Genomic DNA, 15,390 nt, shown 5'->3' with positions numbered 1-15,390 from the left:
TCTACCAAAGGAAATATCAATCCCATGGATTTTTTTTGTTTTGTCCATTCAAATGAGATCTTAACTTGAGTTATTCAACACACGAACACACAGGCACATATACACAAACACATAGTTTGACAGACAAAGGAGATGGTAGTGACTTCTGAACCATGGTGCTTGCTCATCTGTGGATTTCAGATATCGAGGAAGAGGCCCTTTATGTAAAATAAAAAGAACGTGACCTTTTAAATCATCATAAAATATCAATCCAGGATTCAGAGAGGTTGTGTGCTCTACTGGCTGGCTAAAAATTATAATGCTTACTGTTTGTGGTTAGAGGGGTTAATAAATAGATATCTTGAACACTAGCGTAGCTCAATACAGCTATAAAAAGCTTACTGGTCTGTTGCGGTATTCACATAATGTTGGTGTGGGCCCCATTAAAACGTTTTTCTCCAGTCACCATGTCATGTTCAAAGATTACCACCATCGTGGAAGATTTCATAGCAAACTCTTTAATGAAAGAAATTGGAAGATCAAAAAAACCATGTAGCTAGAATGCCTTGGTCAAATTGTATTCATGTTTTATACGTTGCATTCCCCATGTGGCTCAAACCTAATACATTTGATGCCTATTCATGAGACTGATTATAGCTTCCTGCCAGCAGCATGGAGATATCAGGATCTTAATGAGCGTTGCTATTTCTTGTTGATCATGGCCATTTATTTAGTTGTATACATTAATATGCACACACACAAATGGACACACAAACACTACTGCATATTCTAGAGAGATGGACGATCAGCTTCTTTAATATAGTGATTGTATTTAAGTTTTAATTATAATTTCAGTAGAAAATCAGATCTGGACAATTGGAGAATCTGACCAGGAACTTGATAGTTGTAATAAATTTCTGTTATCACAAAGTTATAAGTTTGAGTAGCAGCAGAAGTCATGATCTTTATAAAAGATTGCATTGTTCTGCATTGTTCTGGTAGTCACTACAAAGTGCAATTCCTGTAATCCAAAACACTGTATGATGTGTGTGTCCTAATGTCAAGGACTGGCCACTCCTCCTTATTCCCATTAGTTGAGCAAATTGTGATCCAGTATCCCAACTTTCTAGAAAACGCTGAATTAATGTTATTTCCATCTTTTCGTGCATGGGCTATTCAGTTGTTATGCTCATTTCATGTGCTCTCTCAGAACTGGTTTCATAGGCCAAAAGACCGAAACATTTCCTTGTATGACAAGAGAGATTTCAGTGAATCCTTCATTACGCTACACACTAAATCTTATTTATTACAGATCCAAGGGAAAAGAAATAGGTTTATCCTTGTATCTGAAGTCTTCATAGTTGCAGCTTACTTAAGGAAATCATACTGAGTACAATCCGTGTTCCTTTCATACCAATGGGAAGGTTTCCATTGATTTTAATGAAGCGGAGTGCCAGAACCTTGAAAGAGGCATATGGAACTGAACTAGGAATAACTATTAACTTCTTTAAAAGTTGTAGAAGGGGTGACATCTTGAGCAAATAAATCTCTTGGCAGATGCGTTAAAGTATCAATTGGTTTTAGCATAAATTGTATGCGCTTAGCAATAGTGTGGACACTTTCTTTAGTAAGGGAGTTTTTCTTCCAGATGGATACATGGGTAATCTGAGTGCAGAATTTCGTAACATTCAACAGATACAATTGACTTTCAGAATTTCAAAATGGGCTTGCTATTTCAGACATCCTTTTTCAATATGACCATGTGCTGCCAATTTTCACATCACAGATTCCATGTATGGTATCCACATGTGCAACAAGCAATGTTTGAACGTGCCCTTAATTTACAGTTCATTCTGCAGAACGGAACATTTATGCTCTTCAGACAATACACAGGCTTACTTTGACCCACTTCTTTTGCAAGGCTTGTGCTTACGTAGTGTTACTAAATAAATAACTGCTCTATATGTCTATAGCTCCTTTATTGGCACACATCTATGTCAGTCGGTGCTGCCAGCGGTTCTGCAGGTTCAAGCAGGACTTGCCACAGAGTGGCAAGTTGCTCAGACTGAGGAATTGCTCCTCAGGCAGCAGTGATATAAGGCCAAGTTCGACCTTTCTGGCTCCCCTTATTCACCTGGACCTGAAAGCCGCTGTACATGCTCTGGCCATTTGTATCTGTGACGTGGTAGAACAGCAGAGTTCAAGTGAGCAGTTCACTCTGCCTGCAAGTTGCCCCAGTACCACAGAGTATAAAATGGCTGGACCCTGAATTAGTGTCAATTTGCCTTGGGATGTTGAGACTTAGCTTATGGGTCTTGGAGACTTGAGACCTTCAGACTTAGGTATGTTCTAAAAAAGAGAGGACTATAGCTAAAGTATGTACCGTCTCTAATCTCACGTCACACAGGAGTTTCGCTGCAGTGGATTCTAACATGTGACAGCAATGAGATGGATACAATCTCGCATAAAACAGGTGGACTTACACATGCCTATAGCAGTTTTTGCCATTTTCTCACCTACTACATACACAGGCATACTTACACAGTGGTCATTTCCTGTGATGCACACGTAGGATTGGAATTGATATAATACTCCCAGTATCTTAACCATGATTAAGGGAGTGGGCTGTGGCATCCCCATGTTCATGTTAAGTTAACCATGGTTGAGGTGACTGCCAGCCTAAACCTTCAGCATATTTAAAGCTGACAGGAGGAATTTCTACCAGGGAGGCTAGAGAGAGTCCAGGCCCACTGCCTATTCCCAATCCTGTAAGTATGCTTAAGGGCTTGGAAATGTATCTGTACCAACTCTGAAACATTGCAGGGACTGCTTTATGATGGTATAGTTACCAGAATCCTCATGCACAACCATGTATGATAACAGGCAGATAATAACATGCCTAGAAACATGTGAATATGGGTTGCTTAGATGACCTGCCGTGAAAATAAAGAGACCCCGTGTCTCTGTTGTAAGACATGAAATAGTCCTCAATGTTGAATCCACTCTCCCTTTTTAAAAAATAAACTTGCACTTCACTTGCCAAGGCAAAGACACTTGTGCCCAGACTGGATAGGTTTGTTACAATAAGTTTACATTTTATTTTGAGGTTCATCTAAGATACTGGACAGTTCAACCAAAGATGGCATCTGTTGACTGAAGTTGTAAGGAAGAACAGAGGAAAACACATTGCTGAATTTCCAATGCCAAAATCCAGGCTTAAGAGTCCATCGTTGCCTTATCCTTCCCTTCCCTATTTCACTTGTATGCTATGAGGAGAAAGGTTAGTTGATATAGTAGTATCATTCTTTAACTGGGTTCTTAATAATTTCTGTCTTTTTCATTGATATTCTAAAAAAAACAAGAAGAATGTAGGCTGCCTGTTATAAGATATAGCCTGTATTTGATTCACTGCCATGTTGATTTATTGGCAATAAGGTAATTTTTCTCATAAAACACATTTAATGCTCTCAGAAATGTTCTCTGATTTTCAGTCCAACACAGAATTCTAAACTAAGGTCTTATCTGCATATGTGGATGTTGGGCTGAGCACCAACCTCTAAGCTAAGACTGGCTCTGATGCAGTATTTAGTAGTTGGAGTAGGGGTTCACATGATTTTTGCACAAGGAATTGATGAGCAGGATACAGCAGAAAATTAGTAACTTTCTCACTTGAATGCATTCACAAGACCACATTAAGAAAATGAACCTGTTAGCACCAAATAGAAGGGAACCATGAGTGTGAACATCGAGCAGAAAGCCTAGATTTGTTTTCGCTGGTAAGTGGTGAGCTTTAGGGAAATACCACCAAAGTCTTGCTTTATGAACATTTCCCTAGTTTAAATGCAAAATAGCAATGGTTCCACTGTGGAGCAAAGCAGTTACTCTTATAATTTGAGGCACAGAGGAGGCACTTAGCATCACAAGGATGTAAAATTTACTTCTTGACTTGGTTAGCATTTGGTAAAATGAAATCATTGGATATGGGCCTGTTGTTTTTGGAGCCATGCAAAGGTAGCAGCTATATTTAGCATACAAATTTCTTTTATTAACCATACAGATGACTCAGTATTTTAGTGTGTAAAATTATTAACAATCCCTTTTAGAAACTGTATATTTCAGTAACATATTTGCTTGGATTTGATGTATAATGAAACTGTAAATTTGGGCAAATGCATCGTTTCATCAGATTCATACTGTTGATGGTCTAAAAAAATTGCCATGAAATCTCACATAGGAGTACTAATAGATTCTTTTTGCCTTGAACAATTAATCCTTTTATCTCTGACGTTAGGAGTATGTTTATTCTCATTCTGTATGTGCCTACATGCACTTTTTAGGATATGAATTCTAAAGGCATTCTAAGGGTTCATAAATGTATATAGATGTAAATGGTTATAGATGAAACACTACCAAAGGAGAAATCAGGCTGGCTGATTATGGTTATCCATCCCTAACCAAACTTCTCAGGACTTGTTGGCCAATTTTTACAAAGTCACATTCTAATGTTTTTAAAGCAATACACCCTTTGAGACTTTTTCCTGCATAGTTCTTGCTCCATGCAATGACTGGGCCAAATCTAACTTGTCAATATAAAGCTTTCTATTAGCGTATGGTGAAATTAACAGTCTTGAATGGTCTTGATGGTGAAGGCCATATCCTGTGTTAACAGTTTATGTTAAGAAAGAAAGAAAGAAAGAAAGAAAGAAAGAAAGAAAGAAACCAACCTTGAGCTAGTGGCAATTCATCCCTTTACTCCCCACACTCACCCTACTGACCAAGTTCGCACAATCACAGAGGGAGAAATAAGCCACAGTCACATGCCAGGGGAATTTGTATAATTACCCTTGTCAGTGGGGTTTGCTGTGTTGTGCAAACCCTGCAAGAGTGGCTTGTTGTCATGGTTAGCAAATCACGCAGAACCCATGGGCTGTTGTAGGATTCTGGGGTGGCTTGTTAACCACGGCAACAAGTCACCCTCACTGGGTTTGCAAGACATGGCAAGATTCATGCTATTGATGGTTAGCGTAATTATGCAAATCCCCCCTGGCACGACAGCGGAGGAAATAAGCCACCGTGGCTTATTTCCCCCTCCGTGATAGTGTGAACAGGCCCACTGTATTGTGGCTTGCAGTTCTCTTGCTATATGATTTGGAAACACGTTATCTTCCCCCCTCCTTTCTTTTTGCTACATGTCCAAATGTTTTCAGATTACACAAATTTAATCAAAATCCATTTTGAGTCTAAAGCTCAATGGAGAAATGAAATCTGCGTTCTACTCCTGCTAATATAGAGGGCATTACAAAAGTTCATAATGTAATGCTAAACCCATTTTGGCTTTATGTTACAGAAAGACATCTAAATCAGTTACTAAACAAATTGAGATATATTGGACGGACCTAGCACTGATTGTTTTCACAATCTCTGCCCATCCCAGGTCAATTGTTGAATCAGTTGCACAGAGTTTAATTCAGCTTCACTGTCAACAGATCATACTAGGCTTTCCCTCCCCCTGGGACAGTATGCAGGAGGAAATGATGGCCGCTTCATACATTACAATTTTCCTACATCGACTAATCTTCCATTTAGGATACTATATCATAATGTGCAGTGATTCTCTGTGAGGGCAAATTGCAGTGGGTGAAGTGACCCTTGAGTCACACTGGACTGAAATAGCTTTATTCTTGAGAGAAGGAAAGGCCATATTCAAGCTGCCAGGCATTGATTTACTGGTAAGTCTCTGTTCCTAACAAGTTTTTCTGACCTTTGTCCAAACCTGTGGCGTACATGTTGTTAGGCTGAATGCTGGTAAGAAGCATGCCATACCCTTTTTGAACCTAAGGAGCAAAATGGAGGCTTCTCCACTGGAATAATTTGGAATCACATTCCATCCTTTCTGATCATCTGTCCTTCTGTAAGCGGGCAACGCTTGTAGAGTTGCAGGAACAATGCTTTTTGGTAGCAGCTGGCTTTCTGGCACCTTTTTAAAAAAAATACCTCAGCATAGCTTTAGTGTTGTTTGCAGAATGGAAAATCAGGAGAGAGAAACTTTATAAATATTGGAGGTAATTCTAGCTGTAGAATTTAGTTGAACTGTTTGAAAATCCCGATTATATGTATTTGCAATTCTGTGTTTAGATTACAACTTTATAGGGGTGGGGGGTGGGGAGGAAGCAGAGATAGTTGGCTGTGCCAGAAGGCAAGTGTTGCTCACAACGTCTTCTTTTTTCCCCCATTGTTTAGCCAAAGGAAGTAACCTATACTCCTGAATCTGGTTGTCATTCATTGTCAGCATTCTACGTAATAGCATGCAGCTTACGGATTTGAGTTGCTGTATTGCTTCCAAGTCCTTCTGGGTGTGCACGAACTCTGCCTTCCTGTCTCCTTTTGGCAAATAAGGACCTTGGTAGGGCTGTAAATATTGAGCAGTGGTTGTGTGCTTGGAGGTGTGCATACAAGGAGATGAATTAGCAACCCATTTCAGTCTATGTAGTTGCACTAAGGCTGCGGTTGGGCCGAGTCATTTAATTTTGGAGAGGGAGAATATTTGCATTTCAATTGAACTGGGAGAACAAAGTGAAATGGTTCCTTTTATTGCCACTTGTCTTGTTGCTGAATGTAGTGCTTGATAATAATAGGTGGGAAATCTTTTTTAAATACTTCGTTTTTCTAATAGCAATGCTAATCCTGTCTAGACCAAAATTGCAGAAGAGAAACCAAACTGAACACTAACCTGCTCCTAGCACCTGAATATAGTGTACCTGAAAAGAGATGAAGATCCTGTAAGACAGTCTTCTGGAGAAAGAAGGATATCTTGTTAGGTGATTTATTGTCGTTTTCATTTTGGTGGGACGTTGGGTCATTTTTCTCTCACGTTGCATGGTTTGCATTTGGGATGAAATTCCTGGGAGACTTCATTGGCTTCCATCCTGACTCTAAAGCATCCCTTCTGAGTCTTCAGAGGAAAATTAGAGAGTGTGTGTGTTTGTGTGTGTGCATGTGTGGGGGGGTATATTTCTGGGAAGGAGGGATCAGAGTTTCAACTGGAGGGAAGAATTTCCAATGGCTTTGATGGTAACCAAAGGCACTGATAAGTCTTCGTCAGCTCTGCTGTTTTCAGCGTGTCTTAAAAGGAAAAGCTGGGTGGTCTTAGAGCTTTGCATTGGTGCCTCTTTACTTTGAGGATCTTGTCTCGTGTTGGTTTTCCTGCCTTCTTTATGCACAGGGTTGGTTTGGATACTTTTTTATTGAGGACATATTAGAGGCAAGTACTGTTCAGAACGACACCCAAGGTCACAGACTACTGCTTGGAAGTGGGGTTCCGCTCTTAAATATAAAAATAGCACTGGCATCTGTTTCAAATAATTTAGGATGTCCTGTGCGATGTCTTTAACTTCTCATGGTGAGAAACGTTGGAGACATCTTTCTTTACTCCCCGGAATAGCTTTGGGCATTGTCTTATAACATGCTGTTGGCTTGGTGAATTGCATCAGTCAAGTCTGGCATGCTCATATGTGAAGAAAGGGAGAGGGTAAATATATGTTAGTTGTCCAGCTACTCTTCCTCTGGAAATCTGCTGGGTTGCAGAACTTCACTGAAAGCTTTACTAATAGATTTGTTGTTCTGACATTATGTAAAGTGGTATTAATATTGTGTGACTTTTCTAAGAGCTAGGTAGATTTATAGGTAGGTAATAGGGAAAATGACTTCTCAAAGATAAGATAAGAGCACTTGGAACAAAAGATGTGGAAAACAAGGTGTGCTTTTAAAGAAAACAAATCTGAGGAAGGAAATGAAACAACCAGTTGGTAGGTGGAATCATGAAAGAAAGTTTCTTAGTGCTGTGAGGAGAGCTGGAATGTCTCCCCTCTTCTGCCTTATTTCTCCTCTTTGCCTTGCTCAGGCCAAAAGAACAACTTAACGCTCTGTTGTGGACTCTTCCTCCAAATGCTTATAGACTCTGATCCACCACCATGTTCTTCATTCCCACCAAAAATTCACTAAACCTTTTACTATGTAGACCCACCAAAATAAAAGCCTTCCTAAATAATTTCTAGCAGAAATGTATTCAGCCAACCAGAAGGCCTTCCATGTATATGGTGAGTTGTGCCAGTGATGAGTATTAAAGGAAATTTGATAAATATTGAGGAGTACAAATTTGCATCAAATTAAGATTTGTATGAAGCAAACACAGCTACTGTGTCGATCGCCGTAGCAAAGGCACTTGAGGGGCAGAGGAAGCCATCAGTTGACCCACATAATCCACGTTAGAATATTGGCATTTACGGTCCAGTTTCTGAATTTGAATTGAAAGGAGAAACTATAGCAGATGTTCAAATACTGATTTATAGGCCAGTGCCAGTTATTCGAAGCTCCTCGGAGGAAGATTTGGGCCTTTCGCTAAAATCCAGGAGGTAAGAGGTCAGGTGCAAATGCATCTGAGAGCATCATGGGACTCTGCCGTTCTCCTGGTCCCACCATCTTGCTGTTCCATTTCCTTCTTCTGTGGTTGTATCTAAGGCTAGGTGTGAGTAGGTGTCGGGTGTTGATCCGCCACAGGTACGGGAGCTGTCGTATACCTCATTTCTAACTCGTAACTGAGTAACTTGCTTTAACTTTCTCCAAACCCTACAGAGTTGCCAAGTCTGCCCTCCCTCCCTTGATTAACGTTGTACTCTGGCCTATAGCATCCCGTGACCTGCAACTTGGGGAGAGACCCCCTAAAGCCTCTGAATGTCGCTGCTTAAAAGCTACTGCAAATTGAGGGCAAATTGCAATCTTTTATTTCTTTTGGTTACTGGGGGTCCTCTTGTAGTCTGTGAATATCCATCTCTGCCCCCCAATCTGTGCATGCAACCTATTCACTGCCTCCTTCCCTCCCCATCCCCTCTGTTGAGATATCAGGACTATAATGTATTCCATGGTCAAGGCAGGGACCCTGAAGGGTCATCTCAGCCAAGTGCTGCATGCATATTGCTACTATTTTTCTTTTTGCCTTGCTCCTCTTGTATTTAACTTCCTTTTATTATTTGACAATCTTGTTCCTCCTGCTCCTCCTCCTAGGCTAACCGGAAGCTGCACCCCGGCTCCTTCCACTGTTTTACTTTGAATGTAGTTTCCCCCACCCTTTCGGAAAGAGAAGCTTTGCCAGGTCACGGTGCACTGCTATATGCCGAGGAGGGCGGTTTCTTTGTTTTGTTTTGTTATTTTTAAAAATTTCCAGCCAAAACCAAAGATTTCCTAATGATTGTATAAACTCAAAACAAACAAACAAACAAACCAAAGACAAAGGGACGTCTTCAGCACCAATCACATCTGAGAAACCAGCGGTTGTGTTTGCAGAAGAGATGAACCCGAGCCCTGCTTCTGCCTCCCCAGACACGGGCAGGTCGGTCCACGACCACGTGGATTTGGCCAACAAGGCAATTTTTCATCTCATCCTGTGCTAACTTATTGGGGACCCAAAACTCTCTTTGAACTCCACAAATCCCAAGGCACACCGCCATTGGGAAGACAGGAGTTGAATGGGGAGAAGTGATGGTTCTCCACAGATTGATTGTGAAGCTGAAGACATTGGTGCATGATTGGCTGCTCTGATGGGTGCTTTTAACCCTTTGGGAGCTGGGTGATATTGATTAATACATGCTGAGGTGCACTTCTGAGCTTTGCCCCCTGCCACTGCTTGGAAGAGGCTGTCCTGTTGTGAGAAATACCTGAAAAATGTTTTGTTTCTCCTCTTCTTTTCTTTCTTTTCATTAATTATTTTTGCAGCACCACTGTGCAACTATGCATTATATTTCTCAACCTTTTGTGCTAGGTAGATGCCTATGACTTTTTAAACTTTGGGGGAGGGGGGTTGCCAATGAAGGAACTTTTTACATTGATCTTTTAAATCTCAGTTGATTAGGGGGTGTTTGGTTCTAGGGTCATACAAGCTCTATCCCAAAGCAAAATCCAAATGTTAATAATATTAGCCTGATGCAGATACCAAAGATAATTTCTTTCCTGCAGAACCTTAGACTTGTGTATTAAGTACAATTACCCAGCACTTGCATTAGTCTAACCTCAGTAATTCCAAAGCTTAGATGTATATTTTGGTATATTTCTGGGATATTAAAAAATGTTGTTTAAATTCTTGTTTGTTTCAGTGTAATGCTCTTAAAGTCATAGCATGGAGATAACTGAATTGTCTTATTCTTAGTAGTTTGAAATAATAGTATTTTTGTATGTTTTGGGTGTGTCTATGTATGTGTTAACACAACAGTTTTCACTGCCTAGGTGTTCATAATTGAGAAAAAAGTGTACATAATCTGTAATTTCCACCAGATTGTCAATTTAGATTGCATTTTCTCTGATTGCCATTCCCAACAGGGAAACCTTTATTCCTTTCTTTTAAAGAGACCGCATGCTTGTAAGGGTGAAATTGCACTTTGCCCTTCCCAGAAGCATTGTCTATTCATATCCAAAGATGAGGCAAGAAGCAAAGTGTAGCGATTTACTAAAGTAAACTGTGTATTCTTTAACTATGAATTTCTGTTCTTTGTTTTTAAAGGAGGCATCTTGCCAGCAAAGCAGATATTTGGAAAAACTAGTTAGAAGTTTCTTCAGCCCTTTCTGTTGCAAAAATTAATTTAGCAATCGGGGTGTTGATTATAGAGCTTCACTGTCATTGATCATCAAGTTCACTTCTTTCTTGCTCAGACCCTCCTTACGTGACCATTTGTAGAGGTTAATTCACCTGCTCACTTTGACATCTGTGGTACATATATTCACATAAGATGCATTCCTGCGTAACTTTGAATTTGAGAATTATAAGGCCCTATTTTGAAACTTGGAGAGCAGGAGAGCAAAAGGATGCTGTCTCTTTAAAGAAACCTTCTATTTTTTTCCCCTGGTGGCTACCTGCAGGTGGCTGTGGGCACTGAGAGACTGTGTAGATTACAGTGAATCAGGATGAAAATGGTAGATTTTGTGTAGATGCATTTGTCTGCTGTAATTTTTATATATATAAAACTTACTGTAACTGTACAGTTCATTTCTGTTGTAAACATCATTAAACCATTTTTCCAAGTGTTTTAACATGCATGCATTTGTTTGTGGTTTTTAAACAAATGGTAGTCATGGACAAAAGGAAATGGTAGAGCCTTCCCTTTCTACCACCTTCAATCCACACTCTAGGGCTGGAGCGCGGTTCTTCCTTATTTCTGCCAATGCAAGTTACAGGACATTACAAGTCATGATTCTTACATAATTGGGCAGCAGAAACAGGTAAGGTCCTGTTGATCTGCAGATGATTGATCTGCAGATAGAAAATTAATACCTGATTTCTTTTAAAATCATACATTCCTGGTAGATTATGACTGTGAATTCCACATTGAACAGAATGTATTCAACTCTTTCAGTTCAGTTACCACCATGTTCACACACACACAGTGTTTCTTTAAAGCAGGCTTCCCCAAGCTGGTGCCCTCCAGATGTGTTGGACTGTAACTTCCATCCTGTGCAAGCGTGGGATGATGGGAGTTGTATGCCAACACATCTGGAAGGCATCAGCCTGAGAAGGTTGTTTTAACATATATAATGAATGTGTGCAAATGCATTTTGCATCTGTGTGTGTGTGCGCACATGCGTGCGCACGCGCGCGCGCGCACACACACACAAAGAGTTCCTGACTTTGGTCTGAATTCTGTACTAATTCTGCTGTTCCTAACTTCTTGTCTTGTCATGCCAACAGTCTTAATCTTCTATGTCACCTTATAAAGGAAAATCTCTTAATGCCTTTTGTTGTTTTTCCCATTTTTGAACCCTTGAAGTCAAACTGAAGGAGAGTTGCAGTAAAATAAAATTAATACTGTTACACCAGTTATTTCAGCTTTGTTGTTCAGTCGTTAAGTCATGTCCGACTATTCATGACCCCATGGACCATAGCACGCCAGGCCTTCCTGTCCTCTGCTCTCTCCCGGAGTGTGCTCAAGTTCATATTCATTGCATCGGTGATGCTATCCAGCCATCTCATCCTCTGCCGTCCCCTTTTCCTTTTGCCTTCAATCCTTCCCAGCATCAGGGTCTTTTCCAGTGACTTTTCGCATTTGGTGGCCAAAATATATGAGCTTCAGCTTCAGTATCTGTCCTTCCAATGAGCACTCAGGGTTGATTTCCTTTAGGATGGATTGATTTGACCTCCTTGCAGTCCAGGGGACTCGTAAGAGTCTTCTCCATCACCACAGTTCGAAAGCATCGATTCTTTGGCGCTCAGCCTTCCTTATAGTCCAGCTCTCACAGCCACACGTTACTACTGGAAAAACCATAGCTTTGATTAGATGGACCTTTGTCGGCAAGGTGATGTCTCTGCTTCTTACTATGCTGTCTAGGTTTGCCATAGCTTTCCTCCCAAGGAGCAAGCGTCTTTTAATTTCATGGCTACTGTCACCGTCTGCGGTGATCTTGGAGCCCAAGAAAATACAATCTGTCACTGCTTCCATTTCTTCCCCTTCTATATGCCAGGAAGTGATGGGGCCAGATGCCATGATCTTCGTTTTTTTAATGTTGAGTTTCAAACCAGCTTTTGCACTCTCCTCTTTCACCCTCAACAAGAGGCTCTTGAGATCCTCTTCACTTTCTGCCATTAGGGTGTTATCGTCTGCGTATCTGAGGTTGTTGATAATTCTCCCGGCAATCTTAATTCCGACCTGTGATTCATCCAACCCGGCGTTTCTCATGATGTACTCTGCATATAAGTTAAATAAGCAGGGTGACAATATGCAGCCTTGTCGTACTCCTTTCCCAATTTTGAACCACTCGGTTGTTCCATGTCTGGTTCTTACTGTTGCTTCTTGACCCTCGTACAGGTTTCTCAGGAGACAGGTAAGGTGGTCTGCTACTCCCATCTCTTTAAGAATTTGCCACAGTTTGTTGTGATCCACACAATCAAAGGCTTTAGCGTAGTCAATGAAGCAGAAATACACATTTTTCTGGAATTCTCTTGCTTTCTCCATGATGCAGCGAATGTTGGCAATTTGATCTCTAGTTCCTCTGCCTCTTCGAAACCCAGCTTGTACTTCCGGTAGTTCTCGGTTCGCATACTGCTGAAGCCTAGCTTGTAGGATTTTGAGCATAACCTTGTTGGCATGTGAAATGAGCGCAATTGTACGGTAGTTTGAACACTCTTTGGCGTTGCCCTTCTTTGGAATTGGAATGTAAACTGACCTTTTCCAGTCTTGTGGCCACTGTTGAGTATTCCAAATTTGTTGGCATATTGAGTGCAGCACTTTAACAGCATCATCTTTTAGGATTTTAAATAGCTCAGCTGGAATACTGTCATCTCCACTAGCTTTGTTGTTAGTAATGCTTCCTAAGGCCCACTTGACTTCACTCTCGAGGATGTCCAGCTCAAGTTCAGTGAGCGCACTATCATGGCTATCAGGGACATTCAGATCTTTCCTGTATAGTTCTTCTGTGTATTCTTTCCACCTCTTCTTAATGTCATCTGCTTCTGTTAGGTCCCTGCCTTCTTTGTCCTTTATCATGCCCGTCTTTGCACAAAACGTTCCCTTGAAACGATTTTCTTGAGAGATCTCTAGTCTTTCCCATTCTGTTGTTTTCCTCGATTTCTTTGCATTGTTCATTTCAGAAGGCCTTCTTGTCTCTCCTTGCTATTCTCTGGAACTCTGCATTCAGTTGGATATATCTTCCCCTTTCTCCCTTGCTTTCCGCTTCCCTTCTTTCCTCAGCTACTTGTAAAGCCTCATCAGACAGCCACTTGGCTTTCTTGCATTTCTTTTTCTTTGGGATGGATTTCGTTGCTGCCTCCTGAACCATGTTACAGACCTCCGTCCATAGTTCCTCAGGCACTCTGTCTATCAGGTCTAATCCCTTAAATCTATTCATCACCTCCACTGTATATTCATAAGGGATATGATTGGTGTAGTGGTTTTCCCTACGTTCTTCAATTTAAGCCGAAATTTTGCAAGCAGCAGCTCATGATCTGAGCCACAGTCAGCTCCAGGTCTTGTTTTTACTGACTGTATAGAGCTTCTCCATCTTTGGCTGCAAAGGACATAATCAATCTGATTTCGATATTGACCATCTGGTGATGTCCATGTGTAGAGTCGCCTCTTGTGCTGTTGAAAAAGAGTGTTTGCTATGATCAGCGTATACTCTTGACAAAACTCTTATTAGCCTTTGTTCTGCTTCATTTTGTACACCAAGGCCATGCTTGCCTGTTATCCTGGTGATTTCTTGACTTCCTACTTTAGCATTCCAATCCCGTATGATGAAAAGGACATCTTATTTTGGTGTTAGTTCTAGAAGGTGTTGTAGGTCTTCATAGAGCTGAAGAACCTCAGCTTCTTCGGCCTCAGTGGTTGGGGCATAGATTTGAATTACTGTGATGTTGAATGGTTTGCCTTGGATTTGTTCTGAAATCATTCTATCGTTTTTGAGATTGTACCCCAGTACTGCTTTTCCCACCCTTTTGTTGACTATGAGTGCTACTCCATTTCTTCTAAGGGATTCTTGCCAACAGTAGTAGATATGATGGTCACCTGAATTAAATTCGCCCATGCCTGTCCATTTTAGTTCGCTGATTCCCAAGATGTCGATGTTAAATCTTGCCATCTCATGTTTGACCACCTCCAGCTTACCTTGATTCATTGATCTTACATTCCAGGTTCCTAAACAATATTGTTCTTTACAGCATCGGACTTTCTTTTCACCACCATACACATCCACAGCTGAGTGTCCTTTTGGCTTTGGCCCAGCCGCTTCACTCTTTCTGGCGCTACTTGGAAATACCCTCTGCTCTTCCCCAGTAGTATTTTGGACACCTTCCGACCTGAGGGGCTCATCTTCCGGCATCATCTCTTTTAGCCTTGTGATACGTTCCATGGGGTTTTCTTGGCAAGAATACTGGAGTGGGTTGCCATTTCCTTCTCCAGTGGACCACATTTTGTCAGAACTCTCTGCCATGACCTGTCCATCTTGGGTGGCCCTGCACGGCATAGCTTATGGCTTCCCTGAGTTACGCAAGCCCCTTCGCCACAGCAAGGCAGCGAACCATGAAGGGGTATTTCAGCTAGGACACCTTTAAAATGGCTCAGTGTGTATATATATATATATATTTAGTAGCCTCTACATTTTTGTGTCCTTGACAAAATATTGCATTTATTACCACAGGCACATATGTAATGTTAGTACTAAATAACCAGTTTTGAAATAACATATAGAATAATAATGTCCTAGCTGAATCACTGGTGTGAGTTCTATGCACCTTTGTCCAATTAAAATCCTGACATTTTGCTGGACTTACTGCTCCCTCTCACCAAATTTCTTTTTGATTTACATTTTGCTTTCCAGTACATAATTTGGAAAGGCAATTCAGGATTATCTACTATAAGAGCAGAAGCAGAAACAAGT

This window comes from Heloderma suspectum, chromosome 3 (genome assembly GCF_057233095.1).
Source record: "Heloderma suspectum isolate Gila_16-S chromosome 3, 16-S_ref, whole genome shotgun sequence".
Taxonomy (NCBI): domain Eukaryota; kingdom Metazoa; phylum Chordata; class Lepidosauria; order Squamata; family Helodermatidae; genus Heloderma; species Heloderma suspectum.
This window is presented reverse-complemented; position numbering follows the sequence as displayed.